Consider the following 18,106-nt stretch of genomic DNA (forward strand, 5'->3'; position numbering starts at 1 on the left):
CATCAGGCTAACATCAGACTTCTCAACAGAAACCCTATAGGCCAGTAGAGAGTGGAATGACATATTCAAAGTCCTAAAAGAAAAAAACTACCAATCAAGAATACTATATCTAGCAAAGCTTTCCTTAAGAAATGAAGGAGAAATAGTATCTTTCCCAGATAAACAAAAACTGTGGAAATTTACCACCACAAGACTCCTCATGAGGGTCCTACATCTGGAATCAAAAGAGAGATATATGTCACCATAAATACACAAGAAAAAAGAAAAACCACTGGTAGAATAGATACACAAATGAGAAAGAGAAAGAAAATGTATCAGTACAAAAAAAAAAAAAAACCCAAAACAAAGATAAACAATAAAAGGGAAAGCAATATAAAATAAATAAAGAGAAATTAATGAAATGGCAGGAATAAGGCAATACTTTTCCATAACAACCCTGAAAGTAAATGAACTAAATTCCCTACTTAAAAGATATAAACTGGCTGAATAAATAAAGAAACTAGATCCTACTATATGCTGCCTGCAAGAAAGTCACTTCACCAATAAAGACACACATAGACTAATAGTGAAGGGATGGGAAAAGACATTTCATGCAAATGGAAACCAAAATGGGCAAGAGTTGCCATACTTATGTCAGATAAAACAGACTTCAAACCAAGAATTATAAAAAGAGATAAAGGACACTATATAATGATAAAAGGACCAATGCAGTAAGAAGATTTAACAATCATAAATATATATGCATCCAACATTGGAGCACCCAGATATATAAAGCAACTGTCATTGGATTCATGGGGAGAGATAGACCCCAATACAGTAATAGTTGGAGACTTTAACACACCATTCTCAGCACTGGACAGATAATCAAGACAAAGAATTAGCAGAGAAATATTGGATTTAAATAGCACCTTAGACCAAATGGACTAGACAGACATATATAGAACATTTCATCCAACAATAACAGAATATACCTTCTTCTGATCAACACACAGACTGATGTCCAGGATAGACCATATGTTAGGCCACAAATTAAGTCTCAACAAATTTTAAAAGACTGAAATTATTCAAGTGTATTTTCAGATCACAATGGAATAGAATTAGAAATTAACAACAAACAAGACTTTGGAAACTATTTGCGTATGTTAAAAATAAACAACATGCTTCTGAATGACCATGGGGTCAAAGAAGAAGTAAAGCAAGAAATCAAAAAATACCTTGAAACAAATGAAAATACAAGCACAACTTACTAAAACCTATGGGATGCTGCAAAAGCAGTACTAAGAGGAAAGTTTACTGCAATAAGTGCTTGCATCAAATGAATAGAAAGACTTCAAATAAACAACCTAACATCAAATCTCAAAGAACTAGAAAAACAGGAATGATACAACTCCAAAATTAGTAGACAGAAAGAAATAATTAAGATCAGAGCAGAACTAAATGAAATAGAGACTATAAGAATGATACAAAAAATCAACAAAACAAAAGTTGGTTTCTTGAGAGGATAAACAACACAAGCAAGCCATTAGCCAAAATAACTAAAAAAAAAGAAGACCCAAATAACAAAAATCAGAAAAGAAAAAGGGGCCAACAAACTGATACCACAGAAATACAAAGAATCATTAGAGACTATTATGAACAACTATACTCCAACAAATTTGAAAACCTGGAGGAAATAAATTTATGGACACATTCAAACTACCAAGACTGAACCAAGAAGAAATACAAAACTTGACCAGACCAGTAATAAGCAATGAGACTGACACAATAATCAGCAGTCTCTCAACAAAGAAAGGCTCAGGACCAGATGGCTTCACTGATGAATTCTACCAAAACTTTAAAGAAGAATTAAAAGCAATCCTTTTCAAACTATTCCAAAAAATTGATACAGAGGCTATTCTCCTAAATTCACTCTATGAGGTCAGCATCACCCTGATAACAAAATCAGACAAAAACACAACAAAAAAAGAAAGCTACAGGCCAATATCCTTGATGAACACATGCAAAAATCCTCAACAAGATATTAACAATTTACACAATTTTGATATTAATATATCAAAAAGATCACACACCATGATCAAAAGGGATTCATTCCAGGGATGCAAGGATGTTTCAACATATGCAAATCAATGAATGTAATACACAACATCAACAAAAGCAAGGACAAAAACCTAATTATCTCAATAGATGCAGAAAAAGCATGTGACAAAATTCAGCACCCCTTAATGATAAAGACCCTCAAAAATTAGATATAAAAGAAAAGTATCTCAACACAATAAAAACCATATATGACAAACCTACCACCAACATCATCCTGAATGGGGAATAACTGAAAACTTTCCTTTCAGAATGGGAACAAGACAAGGATGCTTATTCTCACCACTCCTATTTAACACAATACTGGAAGTATCAGCCAGAGCAATCAGGCAAGAGAAAGAAATAAAGGGCATCCAAATTGGAAAAGATGAAGTCGAATCATCACTATTTGCATATGACATAATCCTACAGATAGAAAAACCCATAACCCCTACAAAAAAACTCCTAGAGCTCATAAACAAATTCAATAAAGTTGCAAGACACAAAATCAGTACACAAAAATCAGTAGCATTCTTATACACCAACAACAAACAAGCAGGAAAAGAAATCAAGAAAGCAAGCCCACTTACAATAGCTACTAAAACAAAAAAATACTTAGGAATAAATTTAATGAAAGAGGTGAAAGATCTCTACAATGAGAACTACAAAACACTGCTGAAAGAAATTAAAGAGGACACCAAAAGATGTAAAGACATTCCATGTTCATGGATTGGAAGAATTAATGTGAAAATGTCTGTGGGGAAAATATGATAATTTAGTCAAGTTCCCTTGGCTCAGGTCTGGTTGGGGATCGGGGAGCACATTTCTTGTAAACAAGTTATATGTGAGTGGAGTTAGTGCTATGTGCACCAATGTATCTTTTTACTTTTGTTGCTGTTTTGTGTTCTTCAGTTTGAGAAGAAGGCTGGCTCGCAGAGAGCTCAAGTCTAAAAATAGAGCATGTTTACTCTCCCAGTAGCTGCTCAGTTTTTCTTTGGACTTTGCCAGTAGCAGTGGAGTTTCTGAGTTTCTCTTTGTACTGCTTAGCTCTCAGATGTGTGTGTTGAATAAAGACTATTCCTTCTTCAACCTACAGCTCCAAGGACCTTTTTGCTGGTCACCTAGCTCATAGACCTGTGTGTGAAGGGCTTGTGAATGGACTTGAGGGGTCTGTGAGCTCCAGACCTTAGCTCTAGCTCTACAATGTCCACACTACCAAAAGTGATCTACAGATTTAATGTAATCTCCATCAAAATACCAATGACATTCTTCACAAAAATAGGGAAAAAAAATCCTAAAATTAATACAGAACAGCAAAAGACTCTTAATAGCCAAAGCAATCCTCCTGAGAAAAAATAATAAAACCAGAGACATTACACTACCTGACATCAAACTATACTACAAAGCCATCATATCCAAAACAGCAAGTTACTGGTATAAAAAACAGACACATGAACCAATGGAACAGAACAAAGAAACAAGAAATCAACCCATGTGTTTATGGCCAGCTGATCTTCTAGACTGGCTATTATCAAAAAGACTGAGAATAACAAATGCTGGCGAGGGTGTGGGGAAAAAAAAGAATTCTTCTACACTGTTGGTGAGGGCTGTAAATTAGTACAGTCATTAGGGAAAACAGGATGGAGGTTTCTCAAACAGCTATAAATAGAACTACCATATGATCCAGCAATCCCACTTCTGGGTCTAAACTCAAAGGAATTGAAACCATCATGTCCATGAGATACCTGCACTCCCATGTTTATCACAGCTCTATTTACAGTAGCTAAGATATGGAACCAACCTAAATGTCCATCAATGAATGACTGGATAAGGAAGACATGGTATATATCGACAGTGAAATACTACTCAGCCATAAAATATTAATGAAATTCTGCTATTCACAGAATCATAGATGAGATTGGAGAAAATTTTGTTGTGAAATAAGCCAGGCACAGAAAGAAAAAATTCTATTTATTTACTCAAATGTTTACCACTTACAGAGCTCTTCATTACTTCCTGAAGATCTGAATTTCATCCAAAATTATTTCCTTCTAGCATTTTTTTGAGTGCACTGGTAACAAATTCTCTCAGTTTTGTTTTATCTAAAAATGTCTTTATTTTATATTTATTCTTGAAGGAGACTTACACTGGATTAAAAAATGATGTTTTTTAAAAATTTGAACACTTTAAAATATAACTATCGAGTCTACTGGCCTTCATAGTTTCTGATGAATTATTGGAATTATTTTTTCCCTTTTGAAATATTTCATTTTTGCCTGGCTGCTTTCAAGGGTTTTCATTTTGTCTTTGATTTCTGTCAGTTTGACTACAATTTTCTTAGGAGTGGTTTTCTTCATAATTTTCTCACTTGAAGTGCACTGAGCTTCCTGAATCTGTGTTTATATATCTCTCTAACTTCACAAAATTCTGTGCATACTTTCTTTTTGCCAAGATAATTTGACTATCATTGTACTTTTTTTTCCTCAAATTAATAATAAATCTTAGAATTTGGTTGCCTGTATTCTATTTTTTAGTTTCTGAGATATGGGTCAAATGGTTTGGGTACCACCTCTAAATCTTTTATTTCTACTCTTCGTGTTCGTATTTCAAAGAATATGAAATTACATTTTACTCTAATTTTTTGTGCACAGTAGTATCAATTTTAGAAATCCCTTTCTGTTGGGAAAATTACCTGTCTTAGATATGTATAATTTTCACATTTTCTTTCAAATGTGGAATAGAGCTAGTAAGTTATTTACATTTTTTCAACTCTATACTTCATTCATACTTGAAGGGAATGTAGCAGAGGACTGGTGGCTTTTATATCATCGGTCTCCATTTGGAGAGGCCAGAGTTTTGTTGATCATTAATGAGAAGTCTAGTATCCTGTGCTTCAGCAATTCTCACTGATGCCATGATGCTCTGTTTTTAGTTTACTCACCAAATGTCTAATAGCTTTGGGAACCACACATCTTGGACAGGCCAAATTGCAGTATTTTGTTCTACTGTCCATATGAGTAGACTCCTACTTGCCAAGTTATAAAACATAAAAATAAGGACATTGACCAAAAGTATAATATCACAGAGAAAGAAAATTATAATTTATTGAATACTAAATGAAACATTGAGTATAATTCATTGTGCCAGTACATTTTACATGTGTCATCTCATCTAATCTTCATGAGAATACTTTAAGGCACAAATTATAGCCCATATTGTAAAAGAGAGGCAACCGATGTTGAGAATGTTTATGTTCATTGCCACACAGATGGTTAGTGTCAGAACTAGGATCCAAACCCAATTTTATATGGTGGCCATATTTTTCAATCTTTCTGCATGTGTGCATAGCAAGATATATCTGGTTTTGGAAATGTTCCTGATAATACCCAGAGTAACTTGTGAAATAAGAAAATGCACAAAATATTCAGTTTACTTCCTTGGATTTGCCAAACACTGGAGTCATCAGAGTCTTGGCTGATTCATGTCACTTTCTCTGGACATTTGTGTCAATCAATAAGATATCTTTGCATACTGCAAAATTGGAGGTTTTTAGTGATTAGGACTTGGTATTACTAATGCTCAAAATATAATAATAGCAAAAAACACATTAATTAGACCATTTGCAAAAAAACAAATAATGTGATTAGGCAGATCTTCTAGAAATGTAATTGTGGTAGCAGATGCCACACAGTTAATGATTAACAGTGCCTTTGCTTACCAGCAATTATTCTTTTCTCCCTGGAATCATATTGATTAGCCAAAGACACTCAGAGGATGGCTCCAACTTAGAGTGCTGGGTCCCCAGCCAAGTTCCCTAGCAACTCTGTAAATAACAATATGTCCCACAGACCAGATTCCTAGCCTGCAGGCACCATTATATCACATCTCCCAGCCCTGTGCATTGGCAACTGCCCATGGACTCAGAGCTTGGAAGAAACTCAGTTGGAATCAGAAAGAAATTCTGGCTTTGCAGAACTACAACTTCAAATAAGTGAGCAGACCTGTATGAGAACAATATTTCTAGGTAGCCGAGGAATCTCCACTACTCTGTTGCTATTGGTAAGTACTAGAAGAGAATGAAAGTTGCCACCTTCAAAGATTCAGCATAGACAGATCGCAGTCAGAACTCACTGCTCCTACGGACAACCCTTTGCAAGTTACTTAGCCTTTCTCACACTTCGATATCATCTTTAGAAAAAGAGGTAATAATAATCAATGAATCCAGTTGCTCTGAAAGTTTACTGTTAATCTGTGGGAAAGTATTGAGCTACCTATCCAGACATGTCCGGGGTGAGTTAGTCTGGGACACATTTGAGTAAAATTATTTTTTTAATGGGGTGATGGATTTCCCCTGTAAGCCTCAACTGTCCAGTTTCCAGAATATGCAGACACTTAGGAAACCCTATTAGACTTCCAAGGCTTCAGCTGATTTTGAAAGTCCCACATTTACACCACCACGCCTTGATTATTATGGAATATACTATAAAGCGTATGTACTTCACAGGGCCTGGTTTTCCAAAGCCTTGCAGTTTCAAATATTGACCTTGCAGGGACAAGAAATTTCCCTCAGGCTGTAACTCTCTGTTGCAAGGTAAGGATTGTGGCACAGCACGTTGCTGGCTCAAAGACGGACTAGTTACTGATTGTAATGTAAAGATACTGAGAAATTGCTGTTAAGAAAGAATGTTTGCTAAGATCAAACTGTTGTTGATAGCACCACTTAATTGTCTACTGGAATGTCATCTGGCTTGTTTCACCGAAACTTACCAGCCCATATTGTTAAACTATAACCCCACCTATGTCTCTTCCTGTAACTTCCTGGTCTGGAAAATAAATGCAGGAAGAGAACCCCAATTCGGTGTTAATTTCCCAAGGAAGGGATGGCTCTCGCTTGAGCATCCCAAAGGGAGATTAACCACTTCGGGGCCTCTCACTGCTCAGTAGAGATGCGCTTTGAGTAATCCTTTGCATCTCTGTCACCCAGGGGAAGTGGAGTGACAAATCTGGGGGGGGGGGTGCAAAGCAACGCAAAGCAACAGACTATTTCCTCTTCCTGCATTTCCCATACATGTTGAATTTCATATACCCATATGGCACATATTTATAAAGGGCTCCACATGTAGCAGTTACTCTGCTAGGCATTACTTTCACACTTCCTCCTAAGGTCGCCTAGCTCAAATGCACACATCCTTCTTACATCCTGGAACTTATTGAATGTCTTCAAAAACATGTCCTATTTATTACTATATAAGGTGTAGTCCACACTGATAAGGTCAGTTAAATACAAATATTCCCCCATTGTGCCATGGTTTACATTATAAAGAAAACAAGGACAAAGATTTTAAATGGTTTGCTTAAGCTTCTCTTGTCAACAGGGCTAGAATTAGGACAATATCTCAGCTTTCTTGACTCCATTTTTTGAATGTTTTTAATTTTATTTTTAATTGACACATAATAGTTGCAAATATTTATGGGGTACAGTGTGACGTTTTGATACATATATACATTGTGTGATGATCAAATCAGGATAATTAGTATACCTATCATCTCAAACATTTATCAGTTCTTTGTAGTAACAAAATTCAAATTTTTCTCTTCTAGCTTTTTTGAAATTTCAAGGTGAATGTGTACTTAAACATGGGGAAAGTTTGTGGACAATGAATTAATGTACTTCAACTCATTTACCACAGCATGATTTGAGGAGGGGACCATGTATGTTTTGCTCACCCATTGTAGCCCTCAGTACCCAGTAATTTGTGAGCCATATATTAGGTCCTACATAGATTTTGTTCAAATATTTACTTAAACATGTGGGCAGTTTAACACACACATTAATGTACACTTTGAGAAAATTAATGCTCTTAATAACAGATTCAGAAATTGCCCATCGAAAAACTATACTTAGGCTTATCTTGAAGAATGGAGAGTTTATCAAAAGAAGAAGAAAAAATGTACCCCAGTTAAAAAAAAAAATACACACAGTTATGCAAAGGCATGAATTCAAGAAAGCAATGGCGCTACCTAGGATATGTAACAGATCATGGCTTGAGTACGAGACTGGAAAGAAAGGCAAAGACTTACAAATTTGGGCTCGACTAGAAAGTCTAACTCTATTCTACAGATTAAAGGAGACTGTTAGTGTTTTAAGCTAGGGTTACCATGATTACACTTGCATTTTAGAAGGATCTCTCTTAGAACTCTAAGATTGAAAGGAAGAACTGAAAGTAGACATAGGGAGACTATTGTAAAACTTACCTAATTTATACTTTAAACTTCTTCATGATAAAAATTATTCCCTTTTACAGAAGAATTCAGTGCTCTAAGTTTTTAAGTATGTTGGTGAAGACTAGTCCAACAATTAATGTTGAATGTCAGAGTCACAATAGGATCTCAGATCTATCAGACTCCAAACGCTGACCATGTGAACAGACTGCAAGAAAGTGGCCACTGAAAACCAAAGAGAGAAGCTTTAGGAAAACCCAACCCATGATTTTGGCTTTCCAGCCTCCAGAACTATGAGAAAATAAATTTCTACTGCTTAAGCCACTCAGTCTGTGGTATTTTGCTATGACAGCCCTAGCAAATTAATGGACTATGCAAATTTAATTCCTTGTCAGCTCCCCCATCTCCACCAGATGTTTTCCCATATCTATGGTGTTCCCTCTGGGATGGAATGCTTTGCTATATCAAGTTTTTACTCATAGCCATCCTTCCAGACCCATCTTTAAGAGAATGTTTCCTAAACTAGTGATTCCACAACCTCCCCATACTTCGCACCCCAAAGTAAAAATAATCTCATCCAAATCATGACTCTCAAAGTCCCCTTTTAGGCAATCAATGGATTCATTTTTTAAATAGACTTGCTCTTTACGTATGTGCATTATCTCCTTATACTCTGTCAGGTCTTTGAGCATGGCAAGTACGAATCGTTTTCCTTAGCACCCCTTAACTCCCCGACCCACAAGACCACGAGCTCTGCTCAATGATAAATGGCTAGATGGTGATAATAACAAATGATATCAACAGCTAATATATAATGATCACCCACTGTATGTAGACACAGAACCATTTCACTGAATCATCACTGACACTTTTCGAAGCAGGTGCTGTAATTATCCCCATTTTACAGATTAGAATACTGAATGTTAGATGGTTAAGGATCTGACTGTAAGTATAAGCCTTAAGTATATGGCAACAAATATGTACTTTTTCCATTGCATTTTACTGACTTGCTATGATAGCAGAATTTAAAATGTAGCCATCAAAAAACCTTTTCAAAATGTCAGGGTAACAATTAAAAAGAAAATCCCCTAGAGAGTTGCCTTCAAGTTGTAGGATTACTTCTTCTCCAGAGGCAACAAGGACAGAGAGTGTGTTCTTTTGTCAAATGCCACTCCGTTACCTGTGGATGAGAGCAGCAGTCTTTTCTATCATGGTTTTTTCACCTTTCACAATGGACAGCTTCTCTTGAATTTGCTTAAAAGCTCAACATAGAAAGATATGTCTCCCATCCCAGGGTATAGATCATTAGAGCTGCAGACAGCTATTATGTGGCATCTTTAATCCCAGGGCTTTCTCTAAAACTATCTCAAGAAAGCCTCTCCCAGTAGGCTGGGTTTTCCTAAAAGAGGAGGGAATTTGGATATTTTAAAACAACTCTGGGTTCTTAAGAGTAATCCAAATGGCTTTTTAAAAACCTTATTCCACATGAGTTTCTTTCAAATAACATGATCTTATGATAGCACTCAGAATTTTCCAACAAGGATTTTTTTAAAAAATGGCCAACAGTACTTGACAATTACAAAGAGAATAAGTCAAATGCATATTGTATACGCATCATGGCTGTTAATGAACATTTCTTCCCATTAAGTTTATAAAACGGTTCTATAATCTATTGCATCTTTAAATCTCCAAAACACAGCTAGGTATAAAAAGAGGATTTAAAGAAACAGAGCTTTTACAATATACTTATCCCTAATTAGATAAAATTTATACATCAGTGGGTTTAATCTCATCATTCTAAATCTCATGAAAAAGTAAATAAAGGATGAATAGAGTAGGCTGTCTCCAATATAGCCTGTATCCATAGGAAAGTTCAAAAGAAAACCACTTATCCATTCATTCAAACATTTAGTGAGTATGTGCATACTTGAAGCAAAGAATAGAAAAAAGAAAGCACAGTTTCTATTTTGAAAGATGTTTACATAAATGGGGAAGACAGACATGATAATGCAGCATTGTGAGTGTGTCTCATAAGGGCTGAAAAGACTGGAACAGCAGAGTGTTTCTACCTCTCAAGTTCACTAGCTAAATTCTTTGTGAAGGTGAATTTCTTTGGAACTAACCAACTTTTAGGCAAATATTTACTGTGCTGTGGAAGTGGGGGACAATAACCACCTTTCTAAAAATGAAAATATGAACTCAGAAATGTGGCATACTCTTTTAAAATGGAAAACAGCTTTCAATCAATAAATTTCCTCTTGTTAGCTGGAATTGTTAAAAATATTTTTAAATCAGATTGAATGTTTGCTATAAGCAGTCCTTGCTCATTCCTGAGCCCTGAGGGAAAGGACATAAGGACCATCCTTTCCTAGACTTCAAATTTTGAAATACCTATTAGGCACCTCTATAGTTGAGTTGGTTTCAAGGTTTGTTTTAATAGGTGCATCAAGGGATAAAATCAATGGCTACTTTATAAATTATTTTAGTTAATGAAATCAATCAGTCATAAGCTCATTAAGTTTCTCCTTTTGAATCTATTGTTTTCCTGTTTATAAAATTCTGAGTGTATCCACTGGTATTTAAGATGGGCGATTTACTGTCTCATCTTCCAGCTGAAGCAGTTTATAAATAAGATGTTTTTGACAGTTTCTTTAAACCTGAATACAATTCTAAGATGTTTTAGTTTTGTATATTTTTGTTTTGTATTGTTTTCTATGATTTGATAGGCATTGTGACATAATATTTTATCATTTTATCTACTAAAGAATCTTTAGGAATTACTCCTGTTTTACTCAGGAAGTTAATAAATTCTAGGTTAAATTTATTTCCCAAGCTTCCGCAGCCAGTAAGGAGCAATGAGAGGTTGGGAATTTCTACCGAGGGAGTGATAATTGAACTAGAGAATGAGTAGGGATTAAAAAATAGAAAGGGAAAAAGAAAATATTCTGCACAGATAAAATACATATGAGCAAGGCTTTAAGATGTAAGATCTTAAAATAATGGTATCTTTAAGAAATTCCTAAAGTGTGTGTTGGTTTAGGAAGAAGACATCAGATGTGAGTTTATGAAATGTCACTTTGACAAAGTTGTGGGGAATGATTGGGTGTGAGAGCATTGAGTGATACTAGGGAACAAGAAGAAAAAAAAGAGAGATATCTCATATTATTAACTGAGAGCAACCATATATCCCAGTTTGTCCTACTCAGTCCCAGTGTATGCCTGCTGTCTTGGTGTTGCTTTGTGTTGTTTTGCCCCCCCACAGATTTGTCACCCCACTTCCCCTGGGTGGCAGAGCTGCAAAGGATTACTCAAAGCCCATCTCTTCTGAGCAGTGAGAAGCCCCAAAGTGGTTAACTTCCCCGGAACCCTCAAGTGAGAGGCATCCCTTCCTTGGGAAATTAACACTGAATTAGGGTTCTCTTCCTGCATTTATTTTCCAGACCAGGAAGTTACAGGAAGAGAACATAGGTGGGGTTATAGTTTAACAATATAGGCTGGTAGCTTTCAGTGAAACAAGCCAGATGACATTCCAGTACAGCAATTAAGTGGTCCTATCAACAAAAGCTTGATCTTAGCAAATGCTCCTTCTCCCTCCAGCAATTTCCCAGTATCTTTGCATTTCAATCAATAACTAGTCTGTCCTTGAGCCAGCGACCTTGCTGTGCCACAAATCTTTATCTTACACCAGAGACTTTATAGCCTGAGGGAAATTTCCAGTCCTCCACAGGGTCAATATTTGAAACTGCAAGGCTTTGGAAAACCAGGCCCTGTGAGGTACATATGCTTTATAGTATATTCCACATCCAGGTACAATTATTAATAGCATTGATCTTTTTTTCAGAAGTACCCCAGTTTGGATAATAAATTATATAGTCATCCTACTAATTAACAATCTAATAGAACTTATGGTAACATTCACTGTCCTGAAATCTCAAGCAAATCCCACCAAGCCACCTGTCTTTGTCCATCCTTTAGGGACAGATGCATTCTTGTGTCAGAGGTTTCATTGCCTCACAGGAATATTTAGAAGCTCAATGTGGAATAACAGCTGCAGAACAACAAAATGACATAAAAGACCATGAAAACTTTAAAAAGAATGAGGTATATATATCCCCACTAAACATGACTTGTGCAGCTGCCTTCATCAGCTGGAACAAAAGCAAGATGTAGAACAATGTGCAAATTTGACCTCTTTAGGCAAGTAAATCCTTAAAAGCTGCATATGTGCTGGAAGTAATTTGAGGAACTTGGAGGTGTTTTTTTATTTTATTTTATTACTTTGTAGATGAATGTATGTATATGTGTATATACTCACACATATATACACAGGAGAGAGAGAGAGAGAATACAAAGGCAAAAACATCTGGATGAAAGATTATGTCTTTTTTTGTCTTATTTTCTACATTGAAAAAAGTCTCAATATACATTACTGCTCTTTAAGAAAGAAAAAGATCATTGGGTATCTAGGGAATTTTATTTTCTCCTCTTAGATTGATGCACACAATAGAAGGTATCTCCTTCTAAAGTTTCCCTTCTAAACTTCCACTGTTATATTCTCACACTCCAAAGCTGCACCCGAGAGGCCAAAATATAATCAATTCTTGATCTACCTGGTAGCACAGTGATGTAATATCTCATTCCTACAATAAAATGAAGTGGGAAGAGTTTAATGAGAGAACACATCTGGAAACTGATATATACCACACAGCCCTATTCAAATGTAAAATACTTTTACTTTAATCAAAGTGTCATTGGCCATTTGAAATTGTCAAGTCTATTTCATTTTAATTTAATCTCTGTTGTTTTCTGGAAGAGGTAAATCTATTAGAGCTAAACATCCTGTTGGTATAATTAGGGAACAGTGGGAAAAGTCTCAGAATAAGAATTTGGAATCCGATAGATCTATTTTTACGATCTACATATACTTTCTTAAACTCTGCAATTTCAAAACAAGTTTATTCTCTTTGAATCTCAGTTACTCATCTGTAAATTGGATTCTGCCCACTTTGCTTCCTGGACTACATTCTACATTTTTTTCTCTATTCTTTCTCCTTGTTTCCCCTAATAAATTTAGTTTCTCTGGATCCTGCCCCAAAAGCAATTTATATTAAAATCTTTGATGTACAGAAAAGCTCCTGATATTGACCACTTAGCTCTGAGATCTGATGTATTAGAATGCAAATGGCAAATATGGTATATGGGAAATCATGTCTTTAATACATGTCATTACCATTGGCTTTGAAATAAGTTTCAATGTTCAAGTGATCTGCCCTTTTTTCAAAGTTTCTTATTTTGGCATAGATGGATGGGCTTCAAAACATCTGTGAACCTCTCAAAAGTGTCCTAAAATTCTGTTGTCTGTGTTGTAAACATGCTTTTTAGTACTTAAGAACTACTCTTTCAAATGAACAAGAACCATAGTAATCACTTACACAATTGGAGATTTAGACAGTAGTCTGAATATTATCCAACATGAATAGATATTGGATATAATTTTTTTTGCAAAGATGAAAAAGGAAAAATACTATCCAAATAAAGGCAGCATGAATTAAAGGGAGAAGGACAGGCTTCCAGATTTAACAGCATGTACTATCCTGTGTACCTCAGACCTCATGAAACCACTTCAATGAGAAGAAAAATTGCCCATTTCTAGTCATTCATTTTCACAAATATTTTCTCCTTTGCCAGGGATGCATAAATGAGACAGTTAATGAAAATGGAAAATTTAGCCTTCCTGCTTTCTAGAATAATTCATTAAATCAGCAAGTTTACTTAACAAATGAAATATTTGTGACAATGATTAAAGGTGCTATGTCAAACAGACTAAAAAGACTTTTATATCTGTGGAAAAAAAAAAAACAACTTTTCCTTTCTTGGAGTCAGGGGGCCTGGAGGAGGGGAAAGTACCTTTGTTTGAAAATGTATAATGATATATTACTAGCTAGCTGGAACACAGAACTTGTCGCTTATAATCTTATTTTAAACTAATTAAACTATCAGTCTTCTTTTGTTACTCTAAACAGAATACAGTCATTGTGCTTGTTTCTGGTCAGTTCTTAATGGGAAGAACTTGAAGTCATTTATGTTTTCCTTAGTCCCCTCAGCTACATCTGAACTATTTTCCTATAAATGCTTGAAGATTTTTACTTCAAATCTTCATTTAGCAGAATATATAGCAGCCTGTTTGGCAGCAACTGGGACCCACACCATGACAAGCTCTATAAGAATGTTGAGAGTCATGCCAAGACGAGCAAGTGGCGTGCTGCTGTTTCTAACCCTCGGAAATTGAGATTTAATATCATTTAACATTCGAACATTGAAACTCAACCCAGACTTGTAAAAGTTGTTCTAATTTAATTCTCGATTTGCTTAAGAGTAGAAAATGTTTGGAATAAATCTAGCCCAGCCCTGTGTAGGGCTAATGCCCTGTGTAATGAAAAATTGTATAATTATCTGAATTGCCCAACTAGATTGCTTAGAGTTCTCCTGGAAAATAATTTCCAGGTAGTCTGCTTGTATTTTTGGTGTAGAAGAAGAAATGTGAGCATGTTCATCTCATAGAGCACTATCTTATTTTGCAAATTACCAGGAAGCCAGCAGCTCTTTCCCCCCTGTATCTCTTGGAGAGCACTATGTTAGGGACCCACATGGTGGAGAGGATAAAAAGAGTAACAGTCATCAAAATTCAAGCATTTGTTATATAATGCTGGGAAATTTTAGTCTCTCTTTCTCTCTTTCTACACATACCCATACACACATATAACCTTAGACAATACATATAAATTTAAACTAATAGTGTCTATATGAAATCTTTACTCTCATTCCACAGAGTAGAAGTTCTTTGTGATATATATGAGGGTACTTGAAAAAGTTCATGGAAAAATATAATTAAAATTTAATACTATTTTTCCATTAACTTTTTGGAGTACTCTCTTATATATATTCAACACAGGACTTGTATCCAAAATATACAATACACTCTTACTAATAAATGCCAAAAAGACACACAGAAGAATTACCAAAAAACATATGAAAAGGTGTTCAGTGTCATTTTGTCATGAGAAAATGCAAATTTAAATCATAATAAAATACTACTTTAATCCTACAGTGATGGCTAAAATGAAAAAAGAAAAGAAGAAAAACAAAGTATTGGCAAAAATGTAGAGCAACTAGAACTTGCATGTACTGCTGATGGCAACATAAATCTGGAAAAAAATATTTGACAGTGACTATTACTTTCAATATACACATGTACATATCTTATGACCCAGTAATTCCATTTTTAAGTATAACCTCAACAAAAATGTGCAAATATATTCATGTACTAGAATGTTCATAGGAACACTATGCAAAAACTGGAAAAACCCAAATGTCCATTAACAGAAGGACTAATAAATAACTATAGTACACTTGCAAAATGAAATAAAACATAAACAACCACATGCAAAAAATAAGGATGATGTTACCATTTATATAAAGTTCAAAATCAGGCAATTCTAATCTATACTGATAGAAGTCAGGAAGTCAAGATAATGGTTATGCTTGGGGGAGGGGGAAGGATTAGTGATGTAAGGTACCCTGGGCAGGGGAAGCAGAGGGCAGGGAGTGCTGTTAGGGGCTAGTAATATTCTGTATTTTTACCTAGGGACTAAGTACACAGATGTGTTCAGTTTGTGCAACTTCAGTGTGTATGCTCACAATATGTGTCTTTTTGTATGTATATTATACTTATAGTTTATAAGTGAAAAAAATAATCACTCTTTCTTGGTTTGGCTTAGATAAAGCATCCAAATACTAGCTTAGATATTTGGCTGGGTATTTATTTCCACTCCTTGAAGGCAAAACCTCTTGCACCATAGAATTTTGCAACCAAGGAAAAAAGCTTAGCCAAACACTCCCTTTTTCTGACTAATTTTAGACATGCTTTCAGGGTTCTACTAATACTAATATTAATAATAATTTAGCTTATGACAAAATTTGCATTATTATACTCAATGAGGTCCACTGGGCATGGCATGCTGGCATCCGAACTATTGGAAATATCACAAACATAAAAGTTGGGCTTTTGGCATGAAAAAATAATCCACTTTAAATTCTAGCTCTGCTTATAGCTCACATTAGGATATTTTACAAAATTACTCAACCTCTCTGAGTTTCAGTATTCCCATCTCTAAAATGAGAATAATGATCTACACATTTGACTTGTGAAGATTAAATAAGATATATTATGTAAAAGTCTTTTTAGCCCAGGACATGGCTTTTATTTAAGCACTCAAAAATGGTAAATCACTTTGTCACGACAATTATTATGTATATTTTAAGTATATTCCATTAAAATTATTATGTATTATTCTAATACTTCTTGAACTTGAGTTGTGACCATGTTTTGAAGTAGGAAAAATAGTAATCACATGCACACTTGTGCACACACATACATTTATGTGTTGTATTCACTCTTATTTATTCAACAAATTTTATTGAACATCTACTATGTTTTAGCACTGTTCTGGGTTCTGTAGATACGGCTATGAATCAAACAGATGTGATCCTGTTCACATGAAGCAGCTTTCAATTTGATAATGTGTGCATAAAATTATGACCTGTTTAATATAAAGTATGCTTCATGTAACAAAAGCAACCACTGAGGAAATACTAAAATGAATCACCAACCCATTTCAACTATCAGAACTACATTTATAAGCATTCACACTCCTCAGTGGCCTTATGATTCAGTCACTGACACTGAAATGGTATTTACACATAAGAAAGTGTTTTACCATTTTACATATACATATTTATGTATGTGTATATATTTGTGTGTGTATATATATATATGAGGGTATTTTAAAAAGTTCATGGAAAAATAGAATTGAAAGATGATACAAAACCTTCCATTAACTTTTTGGAGCTCTATGATAGATAATATTTATATGCTCTATAATATATAATATATAATATATATCATATATATCATATATGATATCATATATAATATGTATTATAGAGTGTATATATATACATATACATACACACACACATATACTTCTCTATGCATCAGTATTTCATTATTTAATTTGGCTTAGTTTCAGTAAGACTACGAAGAAATGGTCCCTGAAATACATATTGCTACTATATACAAAAATACTATTTATATATATACTATATTCAGTATATGCACAGTACCTAGAACATGGTGGGAATTTGGTAAGTATTTTTAAACAAATATAACATATTTGTGTTAAAAAAAAATTGTAATGGTATCTTAGGTTAATTTCCAATATGAATCAGCATCTTCCTTTACAAGAAAATGAATTGTCTTGATAACTCCTGAGGTAGGTTCCAAAATTGATGTCTGATTTTAAGATGTTTCCCTACTGAGATGTAAGTTTAAATATATGAATTTTGGTTGGAGAGTCTGATATTTTCAGACAGCTAGGTTGTTTGCATTCTAACTCTATTTTGCCTGGATAAGTTCCACTAAGTTGAAAATAGGTGTAGGAGGAAAAGAACCCTTTCCAAAGATTTTGCTGAGACATAAAATACAGAATAAATCATGACATTAGATTGGAGAATTAATCCAACACAATTTAGCATGAACCTGTCGTTTTATTTTTCTGAAAAAAAAAAAACATACAAATATTGAATAGTTTGGGGAAAAAAATGTATTGTGATGAATTTTTTCCAAATGCTTACCATTTCATCTAAATTCTAATAATCTGTTGCAGACTTTAAAACAACATGTCCGGTATCATGTCCCTACACTGATATCATAAGCAGAGAATATTAACCACATCACAAAACTGTAATGAAA

Source organism: Cynocephalus volans, chromosome 10 (assembly GCF_027409185.1).
Source record: "Cynocephalus volans isolate mCynVol1 chromosome 10, mCynVol1.pri, whole genome shotgun sequence".
Classification (NCBI taxonomy): domain Eukaryota; kingdom Metazoa; phylum Chordata; class Mammalia; order Dermoptera; family Cynocephalidae; genus Cynocephalus; species Cynocephalus volans.